Here is a 14,628-nt window from a genome sequence, read left to right as displayed (position 1 = left end):
AAAAGAGGGTGGGACAAATGGAGAGAGTAGCATGGAAACATATCCACTACCACATGTGAAACAGGTAGCCAGTGGGAATTTGCTCTATCAGGGAACTCAGACCGGGGCTCTGTGAAAACCTAAAGGGATGGGATGGGGTGGGAGGCAGGAAGGAGGTTCAAGAGGGAGGGGACATATGCATACCTATGGTTGATTCATGTTGATATATGGCAGAAACCAACACAATATTGTAAAGCAATTATCTTTCCATTAAAAATAAATAAAGTTTTTAAAAAGTCTCTGGGAAAAGAAAACTTCTTGGTGGGTTTGTGGGTTGTAGGGTAAGTTTTCAGCTGGCAAGTACAGCTAATGTTCATATAGACCCAGCAGAAGAAAGGACTCCAAATTTGTAGAATCTGAAGCTTATAAAATTTGGGAAGGTCCTCTTTAGGAAACTGATCTTAATGAACTACGGTTAGAATAATTGTACTTTTTCAAATTTTACAAAATTGTATCACCATGTGAGATCCTATGATGGGGGTCACCCAGGGCTCTAGAAGTAATATCTGCATACCTAGGGCACTGAAGTTTAAGCTTCACTGAGTTGGGGATAAATCCACCTCTATTTGGTAGTGAGATTAAATAGTCATATTTTTTATCTAGACAACATGATTTGGAATTAATGTCCTGCAGCCTGTTTTTACTTACACTTTTGGCTCAGAGTGGTCTCAGCAATTCACTTGCTCACTTGCAATCCTTAGTGTCTTGGTTTGTTCTGAAAAACATGGATATAAATGTTTTTCTTCTGTCAGTGTTGCTGTAGCAATGACTATTTTTTAAAGATATTTAATATCTTTTCTTGGGAAGAAAATTGTACCAGTATACCATATTACTACATTTTTCATCCTAAATTAGTCTTTTCAGTGACCTCAGATTCCATGGAGCGGAGGCTCAAATTGGAAATCCTTTTTTTGTGTCTTAAATATCCATCAATATAACAATGGAAGAGGGACAGGCCTTTGTTTTGAAAACACACAGCTTGCACAGAAAACCTATTTGATAAAAATTGTATATCGTTACAGAGACTGAAGTGTTATCAAATACCAGGTTAGTAAAAACAAAAGATATAAATTCAAGTTTTCAATCAAGTATTTGTAGGATTACTCCATCACAAATTGAATGAAATATCATTGCAAAAGTGTCTTAGTTAGAGCAAAACTGAGACATAGTGAACCAAACAGAGACACTGGGCTTATTCAGACCAAGTATTAATTCTGAAGACACCTACAGAATTGTTATGCTTTACCCTCACATGGCAACAGAAGCAAATGATATTAAGAAGCAGAAGATATTAAGAAGAGGTGGCAAGAATACACAGAAGAACTATACAAAAAAAGATCTTCATGACCCAGATAACCATGATGGTGTGCTCCCTTACGTAGAGCCAGACATCATGGAGCATGAAGTCAAGTGGGCCTTAGGAAGCATCACTACGAACAAAGCTAGTGGAGGTGATGGAATTCCAGTTGAGCTATATCCAATCCTAAAAGATGATGCTTTGTAAGTGCTGCACTCAATATGCCAGCAAATTTGGAAAACTCAGCAGTGGCCACAGGACTGGAAAAGGTCAGTTTTCATTCCAATCCCAAAGAAAGGCAATGCCAAAGAATGCTCAAACTACCACACAACTGCACTCATCTCACACGCTAGCGAAGTAATGCTCAAAATTCTCCACGCCAGGCTTCAACAAAACATAATCCATGAACTTCCAGATGTTCAAGCTGGATTTAGAAAAGGCAGAGGAACCAGAAACTGAACTGCCAACATCCGTTGGATCATCGGAAAAGCAAGAGAGTTACAGAGAAACGTCTATTTCTGCTTTATTGACTATGCCAAAGCCTTTGACTGTGTTGATCACAACAAACTGTGGAAAACTCTTTAAGAGATGGGAATACCAGGCCACCTGACCCACCTCCTGAGAAATCAGTATGCAGGTCAAGAAGCAACAGTTAGAACTGGACATGGAACAACAGACTGGTTCCAAATCAGGAAAGGAGTATGTCAAGGCTGCATTTTGTCACCCTGCTTATTTAACTTATATGCAGAGTACATCATGAGAAACGCTGGGCTGGAGGAAGCACAGGCTGGAATCAAGATTGCCAGAGAAATATCAATAACCTCAGATTTGCAGATGACACCATCCTTATGGCAGAAAGGGAAGAAGAACTAAAGAGCCTCTTGATGAAAGTGAAAGAGGAGAGTGAAGAAGCTGGCTTAAAACTCAACATTCAGAAAACTAAGATCATGGCATCCGGTCCCATCACTTCATGGAAAATAGATGGGGAAACAGTGGAAAGAGTGACAGACTTTATTGATTTATGTATTTTTTTGGCTCCAAAATCACTGCAGATGGTGATTGTAGCCATGAAATTAAAAGACACTTGCTCATTGGAAGAAAAGTTATGACCAACCTAGATAGCATATTAAAAAGCAGAGACATTCCTTTGCCAACAAAGATCCGTCTAGTCAAGGCTATGGTTGTTCCAGTGGTCATGTATGGATGTGAGAGTTGGACTCTATAGAAAGCTGAGTGCCAAAGAACTGATGCTTTTGAACTGTGGTGTCGGAGAAGACTCTTGAGAGTCCCTTGGACAGCAAGGAGATCCAACCAGTCCATCCTAAAGGAGATCAGTCCTGGATAGTCATTGGAAGGACTGATGCTGTAGCTGAAACTCCAATACTTTGGCCACCTGATATGAAGAGCTGACTCATTGGAAAAGACCCTGATGCTGGGAAAGATTGAAGGCGGGAGGAGAAGGGGACGACAGAAGATAAGATGATTAGATGGCATCACCGACTCAATGGACATGAATTTGGGTAAACTCCGGGAGTTGGTGAAGGACAGGGAGGTCTGGTGTGCTGCAGTCCATGGGGTCGCAAAGAGTCGGAGACGACTGAGCGACTGAACTGAACTGACTGAGTATTCTGTTGTATATAGGTACCACATCTTCTTTATCCATTCATCCATCAGTGGACATTTCGGTTTCTTCAGTGTCTTGACTATTGTGAAATAGTGCTGCTTATGAGCATAGCGGCACACGTATCTTTTCGCCCTTCCAGATGTATGCCTAAAAGTGAGATTTCTGTGTCAGATGGTAGCTCTATTTTTAGTTTTTTGAGGAACTTCCATATTGTTTTCCACAGTGGCTGTACCAATATGTATCCCCACCAACGATGTTGGAGAGTTCCCTTTTTTCCACACTCCAGGTTGAATAACACTCTAGTATTCAGAGGTGCCTGAAAACTTGGCACTTATTAAGAACTGTATGAAGACCTCTCATACTATTTGAGATGGAACTATTGACTTCCTCTGTATCCCCCAATATGTTTGTCTTTTAAAAAAGAAAAAAACAAACTAGCTTGGTTTTCCTTTTCCACCATAGCTATGGCACCTTGGGCATTAGGATGGGCTCTGCCAGCAATTACACTCTGAGGCAACAATTTGAGTGGAAGGGAGGGTAAGCATGGCAGGGAGTGAAGTGGGGAAAGGAAGCCAACACGAGGTATTAGAGGGTAACTTGATTCTAGGAAATGGTGTAAAGCATACCTTAGGGTTGTGTCATTGGAGGACGAGGAGCTGTTATCTAATTTCCTGTGTCGTTGGCTGAGAGACTGTCCAGAAGTGTTAACTCCCAACACCTGCCTCTTACCCATGCATAAGCTCTAGGTACTCCTGTGGCCAGAGAAAAGAGCCAGGCAGGTAGAGATGCAGATGTTCTGTGCGGGATGCTATGGGCCTCTGTGGGAACCCTGATAGTGAAGAGTGCCAACAGCCTCTGCCATACTAGGCAAATCACAGTTTCAGTGCTGGAAGGAAGCTTTGAGTTCACCCTACAGAATCCGGTTTCTTTCATTGCAAAATGAGGGTTGTCCACTAAATTCTAGTCATTTTCAGCTCTGATTTTTTTTCTATTCTTTCATTGCTGCTGCTGCTGCTAAGTCGCTTCAGTCATGTCTGACTCTATGTGACCCCATAGACGGCAGCCCACCAGGTTCCCCCGTCCCTGGGATTCTCCAGGCAAGCACACCGGAGTGGGCTGCCATTTCCTTCTCCAAGGCATGAAAGTGAAAAGTGAAAGTGAAGTCACTCAGTTGTGTCCGACTCTTCACGACCCCATGGACTGCAGCCCCCTAGGCTCCCCCGTCCATGGGATTTTCCAGACAAGCTGTAGATATTTCTTTACAGTTCTGGACAAAGTAGGACCTCTGTACAAAATCATGTTCTGAACATAAAGTATATTTGTTAGAAGCATGAGAGGAGTACCGAGAGGCTTACACATACTCTGGAAACGCACAAATCCAGGTCTTTTCATTCTATACCAGTATTAGCATGGGGGCTTTTCATATGAGTGTCAAAGGTGTGATGTGAAATAAGGGTACCTGAATGAAAATGACTGCTGTTTTGAGGTAGTAAAAAAGGAAATCTAGAGTGAATGAAATCAAGTAGAGAACTTAGCATTTAACTTGAACCTGGTTTTAAAAGTAGTCTCAACCCAGGCAATTACTGAGGTTAAACAAAGTTAAAGGGTAGATATTTGAAAATAGCATGAGAATGATTTTTCTCTATTTATCTCTGAGTTCTTTCTTAAAAAGGAACCAGGGAAAATCAGCAGACAGTAAGCTTTCCCTCAGTGGCCATGTTTAACTTTCAGCTTGCCTCTATTTCGTGTCTGCTATCCAGCGAGCGGGGCAGGAGCAAGGATGGGTGCTCAGCTTTGAGCAGCACCAGCCAGAGATAGAAGTGAAAATCCCTCCCTGGCGCTTGGGAAACTGCTCTTCCAGAGCCAGAAATTATCTGTTAACAATTAGCAAGGCAGGTGGTCCGGTGCTGGAAAGGGGCTCCAGCAGCTTCTGCCCATCCCGTGAAGTCCAGGACCAGGCTGCCAGAGGCCCTCCGAGGGTTAAGCTCTATGCCCCATCTGTAAATAGGCCTCGAATCACCACACAGCAGACATCCATCCATCCGGTTTCTGTGTGCCTGGTGCCTTCAGGGAACAGGATTATTCTGGGTCCACCAGACTGACAGCAACCTGGTGCAGCTGCACAGATGTGACTAGTTTTGCTGATATATTTTATATGCCTTTAAGAACTAGATGGGGAAAGGTCTTTCTTGTGAATCAATTACCAGAGAATGAAAGGGGATCCTTATACTTTAATTCCTTTATGAATCATCTGGTGAATTGTTAAAATGCAAAGTCATGCACCCTTAATAATTCCTGGGTGGGGCCCATGAATCTGCATTTTAACTTTCCCTTGGTCGATTTTGAGGCAAGCGGTCTATGGATTGCACCTTGAGGAAATACCTTGTCCTGTGGATCCATTTGGTTTTAATGAAGGGGGTGGGGTGGGAAGGTAAATGGAGGGGAATACCCCTTCTCACCTTGGAGTAGAGAATAACAGCTGAAAAGAAACAAGTCTTGGATTTATTTTGGCTGGTTTTGGGGAAAGCACACTCAATATTTAACTATTTGAATTTACATCTCCTAGGCCCTTTCAAATGTGAAAAAAAAAAAAATCTCTTTTGAAAGATTTGTGACTGGCTTAGGCTTTTGGAAGCCCAAGGTTAAGATTTCATGGTTTAAGTGAAAGTATGGCTCCATGCAAGCCATTCCCTTAAACTATGAGACTACGGATAGATAACATTGCCTACTGGTTGGCTTTACTGAAGAGCAAATGGAATGCTGTGGTTGTTAGATGCTAGACTATTTGTTGCTTGACATTAGGGACTGTGGTTAGTTATCTTTATATGTCTCATGTCTAGCATACTGCCAGCTTACACTTGATTGTAATAAACTAACTCAAACTCAAGTTCAGTTCATTATTGGAATAAATTAAGTAAACTTTGAAAGCCCTAATGATTACACTGAGGATATTGGAAGAGTAATTTACCAGATGAGAGAGTAGGACAAATGCAGCAAATATCTAGCATGTAAGTTACCATTTTCTATTCTTGATTTTTTAGCAAGATATTGCTAATGAATTACAGCACTTTTTCTTATTGGGCCAGGATGTTGTCTCTTGATCACTTTAAACACAGTTCGCCAGGAGAGTCGCTCCCAGTCAATCAGGATGGAAGTGGGGAGTGGGGAAAGGTTAAGGGGGAAAAAAAGAAAACTTTTCCCTTTCAACAGTTCAATAGTAAGGCTTAAATAAATTAATACTTTTTACTTCCAAGAGGATAAAAATTCCCTAAAAATTACAAACAAATTTCAGCTCCCATGCACACGTGTCTCTAGCCCTGTTGTAGGACTTGGGGGTTATAAATAAGAATCTTAAAAACTAATTAATGGTTTTTGTCCCAGGCAAGTGAAAGAAAAGTGACAGCATTCTGCTCGTCATTTTCCAGCCCTGCTCAGCAATACTTTTAGCCCATGGGCTGCTCTGAGCACAAGGAGAGGAATGGAGATACTGGAGTGGGGGAAGGAAAGACAGTCGCAGAGTAGAACCAGAGGAAAGTCGTACAGAGGAGAAGTCGTACATGAAAGAAATAAAGAAGGTCTGTGCAGGGCCAGCATGAGAGGCTGTCAGCAGCAGGGACCTCAGATGCCACTGGGTAGCTTCAGCGCTCCAGGCTGCCTGTTCCTCCCTTGAACTGTCATGGATCTAAATTTCCATTCTGCATAGCAGCTGCCACATTCAGAGTTATACTGTGAATCTGGAGTCAAATAGCAATAGAATTGGAGGAGAAAGGAGAACCAGGGCTATGGGATGGATAGGAACTCAGGAGAAATAGTCTGAAGGGCATCAACCCTCTGCTCCTCTCTGCCTGTCCATCTCCATCCCAATAGTTACCTTCAGGGGGGGTCCCAATCTGATAGTAATAAAAGATCTGTCAACAACAGCACCCATTAAAAAGGTGAGAAGTATCATGATATATGTCTGAGCAAAGAGCTATTAATTCTGCCTAAGGGGGTTGGGGAATTTCAGCTGTGGAAAATATTTAATAATACTCCACCTTAGGAGATATTTATTTTGATAGATTGTTAGGAAGATAAATAACTTGCTGTTGAAAGAGAGATTCTATCCTCGTATAGAATTGCAAAATAGATGCAGCCTATCCCAGTGTATTGATGGATTTATTAGGAAGAGCCTGTAACACTTAAGCATGTCTTTCCTCTTAAAAAATGTATGATACATGTGCATTAAATTTAATGAAGCAAGCCAAGAGACATGAATAAGTGTGCTGGTCAGTAAAAGACAAATTACTTTTTTTCTACAAAAGGTAACCTAATGCTTGCTGATTTGAGTTGAATCTCTTTAAAAAAAAGAAAAAGAAAAAGGCTTGTGACTCAAGATGACCCTAGAATGCTTGTGTTTAATATCAGTACTCTATTGATTCCTAAAGGCAAGAACTCCATAATAATCTAAAGTATGTGAAGCTGTTTAATCAGTTTAAAGTTGATGGGTATTAGTTTTTGCTGGTCTAATTGTTTACTGGGGCATCCTCTGGAGTCCAAGCACAGATAAAGGGAATCCATTCTTCTGTAAGAATGTGCTTATATTACAGACCTATTGCCCATTGTGGATTTTCATTAACTGGACTTTCCAGTGGGCGGTTCTGTTTTATGTGCCCAGTGGTTGCTCTATTGATCTTCTCAAGGAGTTGGCAGGCATTTCACAGCTTAGGATTGCCTGAAACATTTGGAAGGAATGTTTAATTTTACAATTGTTGCCTAGATCCATTCTGTTACCTGCTATGAAGTCAGACTATCAGTCCCCAAGGAGCTTACACTAATTAAAGGGCAAGGTTCAAGAGAGCATGCTTCTTGTTTCACCAAAAACCTTTTATATGAAATAATGGCCCAGAGTATAGAGATAAACAGTCCAATAGAGACTCTGTAATTTCAGCTTATATGGTGAGAAGTTGAAATAGCCTTTTGAAAAGATAAACTTTAAAATGAGGTGACTGTGTAGATACCATTTGCACTAGGTTCCATAAATGTGACACTAAAAAATAGTTGAAATAAGAGTTTGTCAAAACCCATTACAGATTTAATTGAGAGTGAAATGTATATAATAAATTGTGTGAGTTGGCAATATATATAGATTACAAGAAGGTCAAAAAGCATTCAAATCTGAGAAATTTGGATCATTCAGGGAATGAAAAAACAGATTTGAATCTATCAAGCAATTTGGGAGTCAACACTGGGTGATATTTTTCTTAACCCTTCTGATAAAAAAAGAAAAATTTTCTTCTGGGATTATGCTGTCGGACATGATTAGTTTTCTCTCTTTTTATATGATTGCTTACTATTTATCACTCTTTATGCTTCTAAACTCTTCTCCAAAATTTGAGCAAATGTAACATACATTTCTCTTCAGAAACAAAGTAAGCCCCTATTCTCTTTCTTTTTTTCTCTTCCTTGAATTTTTCTTACTTTTTAAAGATCGAAGGATAATTGATTTCAATATTATGTTAAATTTAGGTATCCAATATAGTGATTTGATATTTTTATCCACTACACAGTGATCACCATGATAAGTCTAGTTACCATCTGTCATGATACAAAGTTATTACCATATTATTGACTATACTCCCTATGCTGTATATTATATACTTGTGACTCAATTTATAACTAGAAATTTGTAACTTTTAATATCTCTAACCTATTTCACTCATTCTTTCATTCCTGCAACCACTCGCTTGGCAAACACCGGTTTGTTCTCTGAATTTGCTTCTGTTTTGTTTGTTCTTCTGGGTTATTTTGTAGAGTCCACACACAAGTGAAATCACATGGCGTTTGTCTTTCTATCCCTGACTTGGTTCACTTAAAATAATATCTGAAGTGAAAGTCACTCAGTCGTGTCTGACTCTTTGCAACCCCATGGACTGTACAGTCCATGGAATTCTCCAGGCCAAAATGCTGGAGTAGGTAGCTGTTCCCTTCTCCAGGGGATCTTCCCAATCCAGGGATTGAACCCAGGTCTCCCACATAGTAAGTGGATTCTTCATCAGTTGAGCCACCAGGGAAGCCCAAGAATATTGGAGTGGGTAGCCTATCCCTGCTCCAGTGGACCTTCTTGGCCCAGGAATTGAACCGGGGTCTCCTGCATTGCAGGTGGATTCTTTACCAGCTGAGCTACCAGGGAAGCCCAATCCATATTGTCACCAATAGCTAGATTTCATTATTTTTTTTATGACTAAGTAATATTCTTGTATGTATATATATGAAATGCATCACATCTTCTTTATACATGTATCTATCAATGGACACTTAGGTTGCTTCCATATCTTGGCTATTATAAACAATGCTGCAATGAACATGGGGGTGTATATATCTTTTAAAATTAGTATTTTTGTTTTCTTTAAGTACCCAGAAGTAACTGCTAGTTCCTATGGTAGTTCTGTTTTCATAAGGAACCTTCATACTGCACCAATTTGCATTCCCACCAACAGTGCATGAGGGTTCCCTTTTCTCCACATCTTCGCCAACATTTGTTATTTGTGTTCTTCTTTATGATAGCCATACTGACAAATATGAGGTGATATCTCCTTGTGATTTTGATTTGCATTTCCCTGATGATTAGCAATATTGAGCATCTTTCATGTGCCTGTTGGTCATTTGTATGTCTTCTCTGGAAAAAGTGTCTATTCAGGTATTCTGCCTATATTTTTGATCAGATTGTTTGTTTCTTTTTGATGTTGTGTTGTGTGAGTTCTTGATATATTTTGGATAGTAATCCCTTATCCTATATATCATTTGCAAATATCTTTTCCCATTCAGTAGGCTGCCTTTTCACTTTGTTGATAGTTTCCTTTGTAGTGCAAAAACATTTTAGTTTGATGTAGTCCCATTTGTTTATTTCTGTTTCCCTTGTCTAAAAGGAAACAGATCTATCTATCTATCTATATACATATGTATATATATATATTGCTAAGACCAATGTCAGGGAGAAAACTACCTCTGTTTTCTTCTAGGAATTTTGTGGTTTCAGGTTTTACGCATAAGGTTGTACGTCTTGACTACACCACATCTGCTCCTCCTACCTCTCTTGTGTTTCCTTTTTTGTATCTTTTCTGCTAGTCTTCAGGTTGTTATCATCGATAGTATCCTTGTACATGGTTGTTATTTAGATGTGCCCATGGGAGGAGGTGAGATCAAGTTGTTTCTACTCTGCCGACTTGACCACACCTCCCTCTTCCTTGAGTTTCTAAATGGACAGATTTTTCTTTTTCAGTCTGGATGAATCAGCCTACACTAGTTATTGTGTCAGAGGTAGAAGGATCATCAAACAAAACCCTGTATGAGTTAGTATGCAACAAAATCCCATCTCTGTAATAGTGAAATAGTTTATTCTTATAACGGACTTGGAATTTGGGGCATTAGGACTTCCAGTGCTTATATTGCAATAATAGTCATATTGGGTAAGGTTGATTGCATAATGCAAATATTATATGCATTTAGACATGTAAATTTAGACAAGTTAGTAATTCTGTGATTAAAAAAATTTCACCTATGGCTTAATCATTTTTTTGAAGAGATTTCAAAGTCGAAAACCACAGGCCAAATCCAACCTATAGATTAAAATAAGAAAAAGATTTTTTGAGAGTTAAAAAGACATCTTTTGGTTGTAGAGTGAAAGCCAAGCCTCTCTTCTGCCACTGTCCTCCTGCTGAGAGACTAAAAAATATTCTTTAGTATCCTTCCATATATGTACATGTTATAAACTCACATGTACATCCATTTCCCAGTGAAATTTATACGCCCTGTTCTACACCACTTTTTCCTTCCTTTTCTTTCTTACCATTATATCTTGGAATTCATCCCACTTTAGCACATTTATTTCAGCACATTATTATTCTTTCTGATTCTACCGTACGGATATATCAACATTTATTTAACCATTTCCATGTTGCTGTCCATTTTGGTTATTTCCAAATGTTTGCTATGTTTATGTGACTAGGATTTCCTTGAACAAGTCCATAGATATGTGAGTATATGTTATCTGTAGGGTGCATTTCTAGAAGTGGAATTGCTGAGTTAAAGGGTAAGGACATTTGTAATTATAAAGATGTTGAATAGTCTTCCATAATGGTTGTATGAATTTGACCTCCCAGCAGAAATGCATGAGAACTCCTGTTCCCTTACCATAGCCAGTCCAGTATGTTATTAGCTCTCTGATCTATGCCAATATAGGTAAAAAAAAAATAATCTCAGTGTTGTTTTATTTAACGTGTTTTTTTTTATATTAAGAGTAAGATTTAGTGTCTTTTCATATGTTCAAGAGCCATTTTTACTTTCACTTCTGCAAACTCCTTAGAGCTTTTTAAAATTTATCTGTTGGTCTTTTACTTACTGTTGTAGAAGGCCCTTTTATTTTAGCAATCTTAGCCATTTGGAATATGTGTATGTGTTGTTTTGTTTTTACTATTTTTTTTTCTTTCTTTCTTTGTGTCTCAGCTTCGCCATGTGGAAACTTGTGTTTTGTATATTTTAAATTGTCAGTTTATCAGCCTTGGGAATTCTCTGGTGGTTAGGACTTTGTACTTCTTTTTTTTTTTTTTAATTAAATAAATTTATTTATTTTAGTTGGGGGCTAATTACTTTACAATACTGTAGTAGTTTTTGCCATACATTGACTTTGTACTTCTAAAGCAGGGGGCGTGAGTTCCTGGTGGGGAAGCTAAGATCCCATACGCTGCACCAAGTGCCCCTTCCCCCCAAAATTTATCAGTCTTTTCTTTTATGGCTTCTGGATTTTGCATCAAACTTGGAAAATTATAATTTATATGAAAATACTTCCCCCATGGCATTTCAAAAGGTATTTTTATGTTTAATTTTTTACTTTTGACATCTTAATCCATCTAGAAATGATCCTGCTTCAGGGTGTGGATATTTTTCCCATATGGCTACCCGTTTTCCCCAGCACTATTTCCCTTTCTCACTTATTAGATGTCACCCTTTTAACATCCTAAATCACCTAATGAATGTAGGTTTATATCTCAGCTAATTGTTCTGTCCATATATCAGAGCACTGTTTTAATTATTGAGATTTTATAATTTTATAAAAATCTAGTGATTATAGTTCCTACTTACTCCTTTCATTTTCAGCATTTTTGGCATCTGCTCTATCTTTTTTTAATGCAAACTTCAGAATCCACTTGCTTATTTAAGATATCAACTGATATTCTTACTGAGATGTAATTAAATATTTAATTAAGTTAGGTAGTGTTGACCTTCTTATAATATTGAGTCATCCTAACAGTTTCATTTGTTCATGCCTTCTTTTGTATTATTCAGTAGCCTTTTGAACTTTTCTTCATAATGTCTTGTCCATTTCTTGTTAATTTTATTCCTTGGTGATATGATATATAAAGACATTTTTTCTATTATATCTTCTGTTATTTTAACCTATATAAGTTAGTGATTACTACTGTATTAAGTTTTTTAACCCTGCTCCTTTACTGAATTTTCTTACTGTTTGCAGTTAATTAGCTTGGCTGTTCCAGATGTCCAGTCATAGCATATAATCTGCAAAAAAAAAAAAAAATCACTTCCTGTTTTCTGATATTTTATACCTCTAGCTCTTCTTGGCAAATTATCTTGGCCAGTAGCAGTAGTAAAATGTTAAATAACACAAATGATGGCAGGCATTACTTCTTGTTCATACCTTTTGTGAAAATGCCTTTAATATTTCACTATTAAGCTTAAGAAGTTTATCTTTTTCTATTTTACTGAATGTTCTTTCAAGAATGATTATTAAATTCTGTTCATATAATTTCATAATAAATCTCATATGGTTATGTTATATTATTCTGGTAACATGCTGCCAGGTTTTGTTTGCAAATATTTTATTTAGGATTTTTGTACTAATATTTATAAATGAGATTTGTCTCTGGTGTTCATTATTTATGCTCTTTCATCAGTGTAGTTATCAATGTTAAGCTTGCTTCACAGCAATAATTTAAATGTCTGTCAATACCTATAATATGAGCAGTTTAAAATCATTGGGATTTGTTGGAATTATCTTGTGAATAAATTGGACTTCATGCTTTTGTTGTTGTTTGAAGCTCTTTGACACTTTAGAGTTTTTTCCTTCTTTTGTGGTCTGTTTCTGTAAATGGCCTTTCCTAGAAAGTTATCTATTCCATAAAAGTTTTAAAATTGATTTTCATAGAATTTGCCAAATTCTATGCAAATTAATCTCTTGTGATTCTTTAATTTCTTATGTTTCCATCTCCACTTTTTCATCTTTTTTGCATATGCAGTTTTTCCTTTGTGGTTTCCTTGATATGTTTAGCTAATTATTCACTCTTCCTCTTTCCTTGATAAAAAGTTTTTTAGATGTATTTACAAACTCTGTCATGCATCTGTTTCTAACTTACTAATTGCTATTATACTGTCTTTATTACTTCCCTTTATATGCGTTCCTTTTGTTAATTTTCCTGATCTGTGTATAACTTTTAAAGTTAAATGCTTGTGTCATACTCTTTATTCCTTATTAGGCAAATAGGCATTTAAGGCTATGAATTTATTTTTAGCAATGTGCTGACTGTATCTCATTTATCTTGATATGTTACATTACCATAACTATTATTTTCTAGACATTTGGAAATTTTGCCTTTTAGTTCCAATTTTACTCAAGAATTGTTTAAGAGAGAGTTTTACTATCTCTGGATAGAATTTTCACTTTAATGGCATCGTGATTTTCTACTTTTTGGATCTGCAAGTTTATTTGGGGGAGTCTAATATGTTGTTAATTTTTGTGAATGTTTATGGTTTGTCAAGGCTGTATATTGTCACCCTGCTTGTTTATAGTACATCATGAGAAATGCTGGGCTGGAAGAAGCACAAGCTGGAATCAAGATTGCTGGGAGAAATATCAATAAACTCAGATATGCAGATGACACCACCCCTATGGCAGAGAGTGAAGAAGAACTAAAGAGCCTCTTGATGAAAGTGAGAGAGGAGAGTGAAAAAGTTGGCTTAAAGCTCAACAGTCAGAAAACTAAGATCATGGCCTCTGGTCCCATCACTTCATGGCAAATAGATGGGGAAACAGTGGAAACAGTGGCTGACTTTATTTTTTTGGGCTCCAAAATCACTGCAGATGGTGATAGCAGCCATGAAATTAAAAGACGCTTACTCCTTGGAAGGAAAGTTATGACCAACCTAGACAGCATGTTGAAAAGCAGAGACATTACTTTGCCAACAAAGGTCCATCTAGTCAAGGCTATGGTTTTTCCAATAGTCATGTATGGATGTGAGAGTTGGACTATAAAGAAAGCTGAGTGCCGAAGAATTGATGCTTTTGAACTGTGGTGTTGGAGAAGACTCTTGAGACTCCCTTGGACTGCAAGGAGATCCAACCAGTCCATCACGAAGGAAATCAGTCCTGGGTGTTCATTGGAGGGACTGATGTTGAAGCTGAAATTCCAATACTTTGGCCACCTCATGCGAAGAGCTGACCCATTTGAAAAGACCCTGATCCTGGGAAAGATTGAGGACAGGAGGAGAAGGGGACGACAGAGGATGAGATGGCTGGATGGCATCACCGACTCAATGGACATGGGTTTGGGTAAACTCTGGGAGTTGGTGATGGACAGGGAGGCCTGGCGTGCTGCGATTCATGGGGTCGCAAAGAGTC

General features: G+C 38.2%; 1 non-coding gene across 1 annotated transcript; it reads left to right on the top strand.

Moving 5' to 3' along the window:
• Positions 1-11,291: 11,291 nt before the first annotated feature.
• On the top strand, positions 11,292-11,354 carry LOC145522107 (U7 small nuclear RNA). Its single transcript, XR_014065920.1, has one exon. It is a non-coding gene; the product is annotated as a U7 small nuclear RNA (small nuclear RNA).
• Positions 11,355-14,628: the final 3,274 nt, after the last annotated feature.

This window comes from Giraffa tippelskirchi, chromosome 9 (assembly GCF_054371585.1).
Source record: "Giraffa tippelskirchi isolate mGirTip1 chromosome 9, T2T-mGirTip1v1.2.pri, whole genome shotgun sequence".
NCBI classification, from domain to species: Eukaryota; Metazoa; Chordata; class Mammalia; order Artiodactyla; family Giraffidae; genus Giraffa; species Giraffa tippelskirchi.
Note: the sequence above shows the minus strand (reverse complement) of the source record. Positions and strands in the feature narration are given on the sequence as shown.